This window comes from Crocodylus porosus, unplaced genomic scaffold, assembly GCF_001723895.1.
Source record: "Crocodylus porosus isolate Cpor-Errol unplaced genomic scaffold, CroPor_comp1, whole genome shotgun sequence".
Lineage (NCBI taxonomy): Eukaryota > Metazoa > Chordata > Crocodylia > Crocodylidae > Crocodylus > Crocodylus porosus.
The window spans coordinates 19,142,603-19,155,173 of record NW_017728918.1 but is presented as its reverse complement, the minus strand read 5'-3'; positions in this window follow the sequence as shown (position 1 = coordinate 19,155,173).

Genomic DNA, 12,571 nt, shown 5'->3' with positions numbered 1-12,571 from the left:
GCGACCTGGGTCTAAAGTTAACCTCAAGTCCCACCACGTGTAGATACCTGCCAAAACCCTCTTAATCAACATTAGTTTAATGCAAATTACATTTAAGCCCACTTAAAGTCATGTGTAGACCTATCCAGTGGGTATGTGTACACTAGATGTTTACTGCTGAGTTGCCTAATTAATTCCACAATAAACATCTCAGGGTCTCCATGTCCAGAGCTTCTAGGCTGAAGTAAACTAATAAACTCTGCCAGAGGTTAATACTTGTCAATACAAGTACTATCCTACTGCAGAGTTTTTTTACTCTACAGCAACACACATGTAGACTGATGGGGTTGACTGGGACATGAGGGTGCTTCAGTGCAGCGACTGCCTGCTGGCTAGACCCCACACAGAAGCACCTCGTGCCTCAACCAGCACTTCCGCAACACTTTGAGCTTGGGGGAGCAGCTCCAGGCTGGCAAGCTGATCCCCAGGTTCCCTGCCCAGCCCAGGCTGCTCTGACCTGGCTCAGTGTACTGTGGTCCCAGGCATATGTTCTAATGCAGCACCCAGGACCAGTAAACTCCAGCATGATCTGCACCTGAATTATTCCTTTTAATTAATTGCACATGTAGATGAACCGAGTGCTATCAGTCATGTGCCTTTCACTAACATTAAATTTGATTTTAAAAATAAAAACACCAGACCAGGATGTCCCCAGTCTCAAGAAAGAGTTGTCAAGCTGTAGAGACATGTCCTACCATCTTCAGTAGACAGGAGTCACCCCAGTCTGGGAAAAGCACAGGGTAAGCTGCTGGTCCAAGTCACAGAGGAGTCAAGCAGAAGCATAAAGGCATTAATTCTTGCAAGAGAAACTCTCTCTCAGGGGAGATCTTCAAGGTCTCAACCCAGAAGATCTTTCTCTGGGAGGGGGTGTATTTCCTCTGGGAGAAAGTGAACGAATGCCTGAGCACTTGCACTTTGTACTGAGAAAGTGTCCTCGATCTCTGTACCTGGCCACTTGTACATGGCCTTGAGCTCTGAAACTGAGGACACTAGAACTGAACACCTTTGAATTTAGGCTGAATATATTCAAACACTATTGATAAATAAATTAGCAGTTTTAAAGACAAAAAAATTGAGATGCCACAGTACCTCTTTTTACAATATTTCCTAATGCCAATGGATAAAATTTCTTAAGAAAATTAGTTGGCAATGAATATATGCAAAACTAACACAGGCAATACAGCTAATTTCCAAACAGCAGTGCACTAGAAGTGCAGCTGAAAAGTTAGCTCTGGTTCACTATTGCTATGTGAAAATACTGAAAATATGGGATGGGATATTGCAAAAAAGCATTCAATAGCTTTTAGCTCCATCAGGTTGTCCTTAATTACATGTCGTCTCTAACTCTATACAAGATCATAAAGTCTTCCAGGCAGGAACTGTCTTAATATTCTGTGTTTGCACAGCACTTATTATTTGGGGTCTTAAGACTCTATTACAAGAACAATAACAGCAATTACCATAATAAAATATTAGGTTCTTTAGCCAGTTGCACAAATGAGGGTTTGCAAAGTGGTCAAGGTACAGACAGTACAGCTGAGGTGCTCCGGCTGTTTGTTGTATTTCAAAAGGCACCATTTCTCCAATAAGCACTTCAGAACTTCTGCTGTGCCTCACCTGACTGAAGAAGCAGCACCATTTGAAACAAATGCTGTAACAGTAGTCAAAGTGGTTTGTCCTTAATTTGGCCACCTGCTGCAAATTAAGCAGGTTGCAAATCTTGCCACCATGAAAGATGGTTATCATATAACCATTTTCACATCTGTTTCCACTTTATTCTTTCTCCTCCTAACAGTACCTCAAGATCATCTTATTTCCACATATGAAGAACAATTAGACTTGAATCATTTATTAATTTTATATTGATACAAGTCTACTGACTTCCATAAAAGTACTTCTGATTTACACTGGAGATCAAGGGCATTCAGACACCCTTTCTTTCTATAAAAAAGCAGAATGAATCATGTCTCGTATGCTGCAACATTTAGTTCTATGCAAATGAATATTAACACAACTCTATATGGTATACAGTATATTTGTTTAGAAATTAAAAACTGAAAAAAAAGAATCCCCCTGATCTAACTTTATTGATTTCAATTGTTTTTTCACCAAAGATAAATGTAGTCTAAGGGGCATACTATGCAGAGTTATACTAGCTTGCACCAGTGAAAGATCCAGCTCAAGGTACATAGACACAAGGTGTGTCTACATGTGTGCTTTACTGCAGAGAAGATTAATTTGCTTCACAAATGTAAATCATCACAGTCTACACGTGCACTGCTATTGAGTTGGAATAGGCTAATGTACTCAGCCGTAGTTTGCTCCCATCAGCCACAAGTACTATTTAATGGCGGAGTAAATTAGTGCAATTAAACACATGTGCAGATGATGATGCAGCTGCAAATTATGCCCAGTCAACCAAGCCAGCAGGGGGACAGATTCCTGCCTGCTGCCAAGCCACGTCTCAGTAGCTGCAGAAGCAAACTTCTCCACTGCCCAACACAGCCATCCACTGCCCAGGCCTGACCCCGACCCCCTGCCAGTCCGCAGCTGCCCCCCGGAGTGCAGGTCACACAGCTGCCACCAGCCAGAGCCTAGAACTGACACCCATGCCAGCCTAAGGTACCCGGACAGCTGTGGCTGGATCCTGGTGCTCCCCTTGGCTGTAGCAGCAGGCCAGAGCAGTCCAGAAGCATCCCTGACCTAAACTGCTCCATCCAGATTCAGTTTGTTTCTGTCAATGGGCATACATGGCTGCACTTGGATAAGTTTACTCCAGCACAATTTGTGCCTGAGTTTATTCAGTCACATTAGCATGTGTAGACACACCCACAGTATGTAAAATGAGACTGTTTTTTAAATGCAATAAAGAATACAGCTGGTGGGGAACTTTTCAACCAAATAAGTTATCATCAGAAAACATTGTTTTGTTAAAATTGAAACTTTTTGCAAGGATATAACAGTTGTAGGAAACTTTTTCTTGGGAAAGATTTTTAGGATTCAGTTAATAACTCAGTCATGGAGCCCTGGGAGCCTAATGTCTCTGTCTCTGATTTTCCTAGAAAAAAATAGAATGATCTTTCTTTGTCCCAGTACATGGGGGGAAATTTTTTTTAAATCTCTAAGTGTTTTGTAAGAATATTTCCCACCAAGTCCTAATAAAAGGTTGTAAAAAATGGTGTGAAAAAGGATGTCAAGTGACAGTCTGAACAAAAAAGTCCTAGTGTCAGGTATGTTCCTACTTCATAATACAGCTCTTCATAAAATGATTTTTTCACATGAAGGATAGATTGAAAAAGTCAATAAAAACATATTTGTTGATGGCCTCACTTCTTCTGCTTTTTTTTTTTTTTTTTTTTGGTGTGTGGTTGAAGACTTGAAATTTGACTGGGTACAACAACAGACTTGTAAACAGGGTTATTGGAATCTATCCTGTATTTGTAATTGAAATTCAATGGAAAATGTATCTGTTTTCAACATGAGAGAGACAAAAACATAATATCCAATTCCTACACTCCTTTAGCAGGCAGATTTCTCATGGAAGACAGCATTTTGTTGGTATTAGAACTGCAAAATCAGTCATAGTCACTTCCATTTTATAGACACATTCATAAAAAGTCCTTAACTTTAGTAGGTTAACACATTAATTATTGGATAGACCTTTTATTCTGTTTTATGGCACAGGGAAAATACACTCAATGCAATGGAATAATATTATGTTAAACGTAGCTATTTTTATAATAGTTTTCATACTGTCGATGTAACATGCACCTGACCAGAATTTTAGATGTAGTTGCTGAATTGGGAGAGAGTTGCCATGTGTTAGTTATCTCATTAAGCCTACAGTAGCAACAGTAGAGCCACTGCTGGGGATATTAGTATTTAATTAAACTACTAAGTAATTGGCAGTTCCCTATGTCATTTTTTCTTTTTAATATCAGAGGTCAACATCACATTAATGAGGTTACAATTTGATAAATGACCGCACAATGATAAATTGTCTGTGTGTGTTCTGCAGCCAACTAAGAATAGCTATGATGAAAGGATGGCAAACATTACTGCTTCTCCAAAGCCTTTTTTTCAAATAAAATGAAATAAAGCAAATTACCTAAGCAAGAGGGCTGACTCGCTAGCCAGGAAAAGAAAAATTCTTAACTACAAGTCACTTCACAGACCTGTCTGAGTTGTTTTAATTAAACTGAAATTAAAAGAAAACTCTCAAGATCAGCTCTCAGACAGAAAACACCTCATAACGGAAACTGTTCTTCCTGTAGTCACATCTCTGTGTATTATAGTAGTCACATGATGCAGATCATCTACCTCAGCCTGTTGGTAAAAGGAACAAAAACCTTGCAGAAAATAAGAGGCTGAGTGAAAATTGCATTTTTCCCCTTTGTTCTGAGCTTTCAGCAGCATCTCCATTTAGGTTCTGTATGGACTTGCATACACAAGATGGGAGTGTGTAGGATGGGGCTATATTTATATCACCTCTCTAACCCCACTAACCATGCACTTTTTTCTTAATGTTGTTAGCAGTTTTTCCCTGTCTTGTCACACAATTCCATTTTACCCCTGAAAAATGGATAAAGTAGAAAGAAAAGCAATTCAGAGGGAAAGACCTAAATGTCCCTGATCTTCTGAAGGGTGTTTAGATGCAATGGCTGTAAGCCCATAAAATAACGAGTAATGGTAGCCATCTAGTTTTCAGGGGGCTGCAGGTTAAGGAGGTAAACAGTAAAGGATGCAAGCACAGGCCCCTAAGACATGATTTCAGAAAATCTCTGTACAGGGCAGAAGCAAGGATTTTTGTGGCTGAGGGATATCTTTTATTGCACCAGTTGCATGTTTGGGATAAACTTAGACAAGACTTCAAATGCAATGCATTTGAAATTTTGAAATCCATCCCAGCCATTCAGTTGATCCAATAAAATATATCACCCACCAAAATCCTTCCCTCTTGCATTTTTCTTGGACTATCATGTCTTCACTATCACTCCATCGCTAAAAAAAGCTCTGTACAGGGAGCTTCCAGTCTATATATTGTAGAGTACATGTGAAGAGGGAAGAGAAATGGCATGAGAAAGCCCAGAAGATAGCCCTCTATGGTCACCCCTGTCACTTGCCTTAGTGCGGGCAGCAAGGGCAGGTAGTGACCTGGCTCTGGCACATCACTGGCATGTCATTTCTGGAGCAGCATGGGCCTGTGGGTCAGCACAGTGAAAGGGCAGAGAGGCATCCAGTTTGGGACTCTGAAAGTGGGGCAGAGTCCAGCCAGAGAGATGGGCTGTGGAGAGACTCTGAAGCTAAGACTAGCAGGGAGTTGGGACGCGGCCACTGATGCGGAAATGCAGAGCAACAGAGGTAGAAGTGGTACACCTGAAGAGGATCAAGGAGAGTTGTGGACTCCCCATCCGTGGAGGTTTGTAAGACCTGGCCAGACAAAACCTTGGCTGAGATGATATAGGTGGGGATGATCCTGCTTTGAGCAGGGGGTTGGACTAGATGACCTCCTGAGATCCCTTCTAACCCTAATTGTCTATGATTCTATGATAATGGGTTGGCTCATCCTGCTCAACGAGTAGCCATTGTCTAGTCAATGGCTAGTTGTGAGAAGGTATCAAGTGGGGTTCCTCATATGTCTGTCCCGAGTCTGTTATTGTTAAACATCTTCATTAATGATTTGGATTGTGTGACTGAGCGCACGCTTAGCAAATTTGTGGATGACCAAGTTGGGTGGAGTTGCAGACACTCTGGATAGTAGAGCTATGATCCAGAATGACCTGGATAGACTGCAGAAATGGTCCACAGTCAATCTGATAACATTTAACAAGGACAAGTGTAAAGTTCCACACTAGGGACAGAATACATGTGTTCATCAATACAGGCCGGAACATGACTAGCTACACCGCAGTAGTGAAGATAAGGACCTGGGAGTTACAGTAGACCATAAGCTGAATATGAGGCGACAATGTATCCATGTTGCAACAGCACACTGGGTTGTATTATCAGGGGTGTCACTTGCAAATCAAAGGAAGTGATTCGTCAGCTCTATTTAGCAATGGTGAGGCCTTGCCTGGAGTACTGTCCAGTTTTGGGCTCCACCCTTCAAGAAGGATGTGGACAGTTTGCAAAGAGTACAGTGTGGAAGAATAAAAATAATTAAGGGACTAGGAAACAAAATTTATGAAGAAAGACCAAAAGAACTAGTTATTTAGTCTGAAGAAGAGAGAGTGAGGTGGAGATTTGTTAACAGTCTTCAAATACCTGAAAGGCATGTAGAGGATGGAGGTGAGCTTTTTTCTGTGGCTGTAGGGGACAGGGCTAAGAGCAATGACTTCAAACTGCCATAGAGGAAATTTATGTTGGAGATTAGGAAGAACTTTCTGACTATGAGGGTCATCAAGCATTGGAACAACCTACCTATAGAACTGTAGAATCTCCATCCGTGAGGTTTTCAACAGCGAGTTAGGCAGACACTTGGCTGGGATGGTTTAGTCATGGATAATCCTGCCTTGAGCAGAGGGTTGGGGCAGATAACCTTGTGAGCTACTCTCCAGCATTACTCTCCTATGTTCCTTTTACCTTACATTAGAATCCTTTACTCCACTACTGTTTAAGAAAATCAAGGAAAGGTACAAAAAGAAGAAGAATTATACTTTGTAATGTGAGTGAAAATTCCCCGTTATGGATTCCAGAAGGCATTGGGACGGAAGGGGAAAATTCCCATTTCATAAATGAAAGACCACAGTATTGTCTACCGTTGCTAGTACATGTTGTAGGGCTTGCGTCCCCTCTTCGCCAACACCCTAGTCGCCGGCAACAACAGGGTGGGTCCTCGTGACTGTCACCCAAGTGTTCTGGTAGCTGTTCCTTCTCACCTGCCATGACTTGATCTTATTTTATTGGGAGACAGTTCCCCACAGATGACGCTCTGGGTCCCACACCCTGGCTATAATCTCCCCTGGGAGTGCACATAGTGGCAAGGAGCCAGCCCCCTTGCCCAAGGCTGCAGCAGACAGCAGGTGGGGGGAGTTGGGCTCTGCTCTACTGCAGCAGCTGCCACCTCCTGCTGGGGGCAGGGGGCTATGGACCCAGATCCTGCCCCTCCAGCAGGACTGGAGAGAATAGGGGGCTATGGGTGGGAGGTGAGGGGCACCAACAGGGCTGGATGGAGGTTTGAGGGGGGAGTGAGTGGCACAAGCAGGCCCAAGGGACAGTCGGGGGTGGGGGTGAAGGGCCTTCCATTTTAATCATGGATTTGGGGGCTTTTATCAGAGAATTTGCAATTTTTTGTCAGGGAAAACCAGGATCCCTTCTAATCACCTTCTTCTCCTTCAAGTGCTTAGAAATGGATTCCTTAAGAAGGACCTGCTCCATGATTTTTCAGGGGACCTAAGCTGAGGCTGACCTGCCTGTAGTTCCCTGGATGTTCCTTCTTCCCTTTCTTAAAGATGGGCACTACATTTGCCCTTTTCAAATATAATAGCCAGCAGCTCTGCAACCACATCAGCCAACACCCTCAGCACCCTCAAGCACATCATGGCCAGCCCCATGGAATTGTATACATCCAGCTTTTCTAAATAGTTCCTAAACTGTCTTCTCCACTTCTGACTGCTCCCCAAACTGCTGCCAGGTGCAGTAGTCTGGGAATTGATCTTGCCTCCTCCCAGACTACTTCAGCCTTTCCACATCATGTCACTAGGTTGCCTCCCCCATTCAGTAAGGGACCTACCCTCCCCTGATCTTGCTTTTGCTGCTAAATACTTGTAGAACCCTTCTTGTTACCCTTCACACCCCTTGCTAGCTCCAACTCTAGTTCCACTTTGGCCTTCCTGATTTCATCCTGGCATGCCCTAGCAATACTCTTATACTCCTCCCTAGTCATATGTCCAAGTTTCCACTTCTAGTAAGCTCCCTTTTTGTGTTTTAGCTCACTAATAGTTCCCTTCCAAGCCAAGCTGGTCTTCTGCCATACTTGCTAGTCTTTCTGAGCATCATGATGGTTTGTTCCTGTGCCCTCAGTAAGGTTTCTGTAAAATATAGCCAGCTCTCCTGGACTCCTTTGCCCCTCAGACTCGCCTCCCTGGAGTCCTGCCCATCAGTTCCCTGAGTGAGTCAAAGTCTCATTTTCTGAAGTTCAGGGTACTTACTCAGCCGCTCTCCTTCCTTCCTCCCTTTCCTCAGGATCCTGAACTCAGTCATCTCATGCTTGCTGCTGCCCAAGTTGCCATCCGCTAGTACATTCCACAGCAATTCTTCCCTGTTTGTGAGCAGCAGGTCACGGCCCCTATTTGGGCATGGTCCCTTGTTGGCCTCTACAACACATGCACCAGGAAATTGTCTACAACACTGTCCAAAAGCTTCCCGGATTGCCTGTGCACTGCTGTATTGACCTCCCAGCAGATGTCAGGGTGATTGAAGTCCCCCATGAGAACCAGGGCCTGTGATCAGGAAACTTCCATTAGATGTTTGAAGAAAGCCTCATCCACCTCATCCTCCTGGTTTTGTGGTCTATAACAGACATCCACCATGACATCACCCTTGTTGATCTCCTCTCTGACCCTAACCCAGAGACTCTCAACAGGCCTGTCTCTAGTTTCATACTGGAGCTCTGAGCAATCATATGGCTCTTTTACATAAAGTGCAACTCCTCCTCCTCCTCCTCTTCTCCCCTGCCCATCCTTTCTGAACAGTTTGTACCCATCCATGACAGTGCTCCTGTCATGTGAGCTCCTACCAAATCTCTCTTATTTCAATCACATCATAGTTCTGGGACTATGCAAGAACTTCCAATTCCTCTTGCTGGTTTTCAGGGCTCCGTGCATTTGTGTATAGACACCTAAGGTAACTAGTTGATTGCCCTACTTTGTCAGAAAAAATGAGAAGGCCTTCCCTGTTGCCCTCTTCTGCTTGTGCTTCCTCCAGGTCACCCACTTCCCTGCTTACTTAAGGGCTTTGGTTTCTATACTTATGCATCCATCTTATAGTACTTTCATCTAGTTCATATTTCCTTGGCTTGCTAATAACACTGTTGTGGAAGACAGTGTTAAAAGCCTTGATAAAGTCAAGGTATATCACATCCACTGCTCTCTCCTCATCTGCAGAGCTGCTCACCTTTTCAGAGAAGTAAATCAGGGTGGTCAGCCATGCTGGCTATTCCTGATCACCCTTTTCTTCTCTAGGTGCTTCCCTTGAGAACCTTTGCCATGATCTTTCCAGGTATTGAGGTCAGGGTGACCAATCTGTAGTTCCCTAGATCCTCCTTCTTCCCCTGCTTAAAGATGGTCACCATATTTGCCTTTTCCAATCATCTGAGAACTTCACCCAACCCCCACAAGTTCTCAAACAGGATAGCTTAATGGCTCTGAATTTACTTCAGCCAATTCTTTCAGTACCCTAGGATATCCTAGATACCCTAGGATATCAGACCCAACATCTGGCCCTGCTGACTTGAAAGCATCTAGCTTCTCTAAGTAATCCCTGTTTTTCTACTGTTCTGGGCTGTTTGTCTCATTCCCTCTCTTTGCTGACAACTGTGTTCACCATCTGGAAGCTGTCCCTATTTGTAAGTATGAAGTGAAAAAGGCATACTTCAACCTTCTATGCATCATCCATAACCAGATTGCTTTCGCCATTTTCTAATGGATCTAAGTTTTCTTTGGTCTTCCTCTTACTTTTGACACCCTTGCAGAATCCCTTTTTATTGCCTCTTATGTCTCCAGTCAGCTGCATCTCAAATCATGTCTTGGCCTTCCTAAGTTTCTCCCTGAAAGTGCATGCAATACTCTTATACTTTTCTAGGCAGTATGACCAAATTTAAACTTCATATGGGATTTCTTTTGAGTTCTAGCTCCATGAAGAGATTGTCATCTATGTCAGGCTGGTCTCCTGCTCCACTTCCCATTCTTAAATTGCATCAGAATAGCTTGTTCCTAAGCCCATAAAAGGGCCTCCTTAAAGTACAGGCATCTCTCCTGAACCCATATTAGACTTGACTCACAAGGGATCCTGCCCACCAGAGCTCTTAACATTCTTGGGTAAATGGAAACACAGCAATAAATTGTTACAAATGGATATCACAGTCTGTTAGCAAAATCTGCCAGCTACATTCATCTTTCATCTCTTAAAAATTGCATTCTGGGAGACGTAGGAAATGTAATTTGTCAACTTTCTATAAACTGAAGTAGGTTTAAAAGACTAAACTGGGGTTTCCCATTGAAATGGCTACTGATAATGGTCCATATCAAATGCCATTTCTATTTCAGAAGTGGTGTAACAGGAGCACAGAGTAAGAACAGGAAAACAGAACAGAAGGAAAATCCTGTATGGTTCTGACCCTACCATGTAATTTCTGCCAACAGAATTAATTTCTGGGCCTCCTAATATATCTTGTTTTATCTGTGGCCATATCTCAGGACCTATTCAAAGCTCACCTATAAGTTTATTGCTCTGAATTTTAGTGTGATATGCAGCATTATTCCAACCAGCTCTTCCAACAGTTCTTTTATTTAATAAGAAAAACATATATATTTCTCCATTGAAATTCAAAAGAAAAAACCCTCGGTATCATTACATGGTGTTTACAATCCTAGCTGTATTTCTACAAGTTACCTAACAGAAAACATGGAGTGCTGTATGCCTTCCACTTCTCTGCCAGGAATTTTAGTCAAGGAGCCCATACAACGACGTTTGTTTGTCTTGTAATTTGTAATTGCCTTGTAATTTTTTCTCAGTGAAATGCATTGCACCAAATCAAGATAATACAAGAAAATGAAGGACAGCATCATGAATCGCTAAAAAGAGGCTGTTGTGCATATATATATATATTGCACAAGAGGGTGGAACTCTGCTCTTCCTACTGTCACGAAAAATGATATATAACATCACTTTTGGTATTTAAAGTGTTTGGGATTTATTCACCACATGAGACCAGGAAGATCAGAGTTGCACCCTCTTGTGCAATTTACCTCTGCAATAGCTCAGGTAATGCTACTGCTTCCCAGTTCTGGAGTCCCACTGAGGGAGTACAGCTTTAAATCCTAGCTGGCCAGCAGAGATTCTCTGAAATCCCTAATCCCATGTCCTTCCTTGATGTCTGAGGCACTATTTGTCACACTGCCCCTTCCATAGAAGGATTGTTCCCTGTGGTGTACTGCCTTTGGTGTTTTCCTACCTGCTGTTATACTATAATAATGAAAAGTTATTTCAGGGAAATAAACAAGAACCGTGGGACTGTGCAGCATGTGCAATGAAATCTCAGCATTCAGGACTAAGCAAATTGCAAAGCTTTCCCAAACTGGAATGATTAATGAACCTGCTTTTGAAGAAAATCCTTTTGTGTCTGTGAGATGTTGTTAGGGAATTCAAGATAAAACATTTTGTCTCTCATTAAAGGGGTAGTGCAAAACCATAGAGCTTAATTGCTGCAGTTTAGTGTAAAGAAACAAGTTTCATGACTAGAAAACATGCTCTACCATTTCCCATCTTAAAAAATAATCCTTTGACCCTGTTTGCCACAATCCTCTGCCCTGACACTTTCAAGCTCTTTTCGCATCCCATTTGCATCCACACCAGTGACTTAAATGCCTATTCATGATTTCTAGATACTTTTCTGATACCCAGAGGCATAGCAAAGCAGCTAGGTACCCAGGACAGCAGGGGATGCATGGGAGTAGCAGTTACTTCTAGCTGCTCTGTGACACTGGTGTGATTATATGGCTGCAATAACACATGCAATTTTTCCATCCCCTACCCCAAAGGTCTGTGCTCAGGACAGCTGGCCCAGGGCCACTAGTGCTGGTCCCCACCTTCCAATAATCTCCTGTAATATCCTCCTGGCTAAGTCTAAGGGTCCTTCTCTACCTTTAGTATCAGCCTCCATTCCCTCCTCCTCCTGGGGTCCTTCCCTCTTAGTTTCCATTACCCTGAATAGTGTCCTCCTAATTCTTCAACTGCTCTTTCCATTTCCACTTGAGTGGTTTTCCCCTACCCCTTTATATCTGCAATATTTTTCAGGACTGTTCTCCACTTCTTTCCTTACAGCATAATCATGTCCCTTCCTAATACTCAGGCCACATCACTAATTTAATCAAGTCTCACCAGGTAGCTTCTTTTTGCCATCCAAATCACTGTTAAGACTCTTCGTTCTCCCTTCAAGGCATTGCACAGCATCTCTGCTCCTTCTTTTATCACACTCTTTCTGTTCTGAGATTATGATGCCAGCCTCCTTACTCCCTTGTTTCCTTGTTCCCCGTTTTTTCTTTGCCTCTTTCTATATTGCTCCCTGATCCTGAAATTAAGTCTGAGGACAGTGCCAAGTTGCCACCTCTTTCCTTCAAAACTTGTTTGCAAGCTCTTTTTTGCAAAGATCACAAATACAACTTCATGTCCATAGAACCCCATTGCTTTGCCTGTTTATCAAAAACATATGATTTTTACCATTATCGTATTTTATTATCTTTCAAAGAAATATCAGAGGTTTCCAACTTAAATGAGCTCATTTAAGTTGGAAATCTCTGATATTAACAGAAAA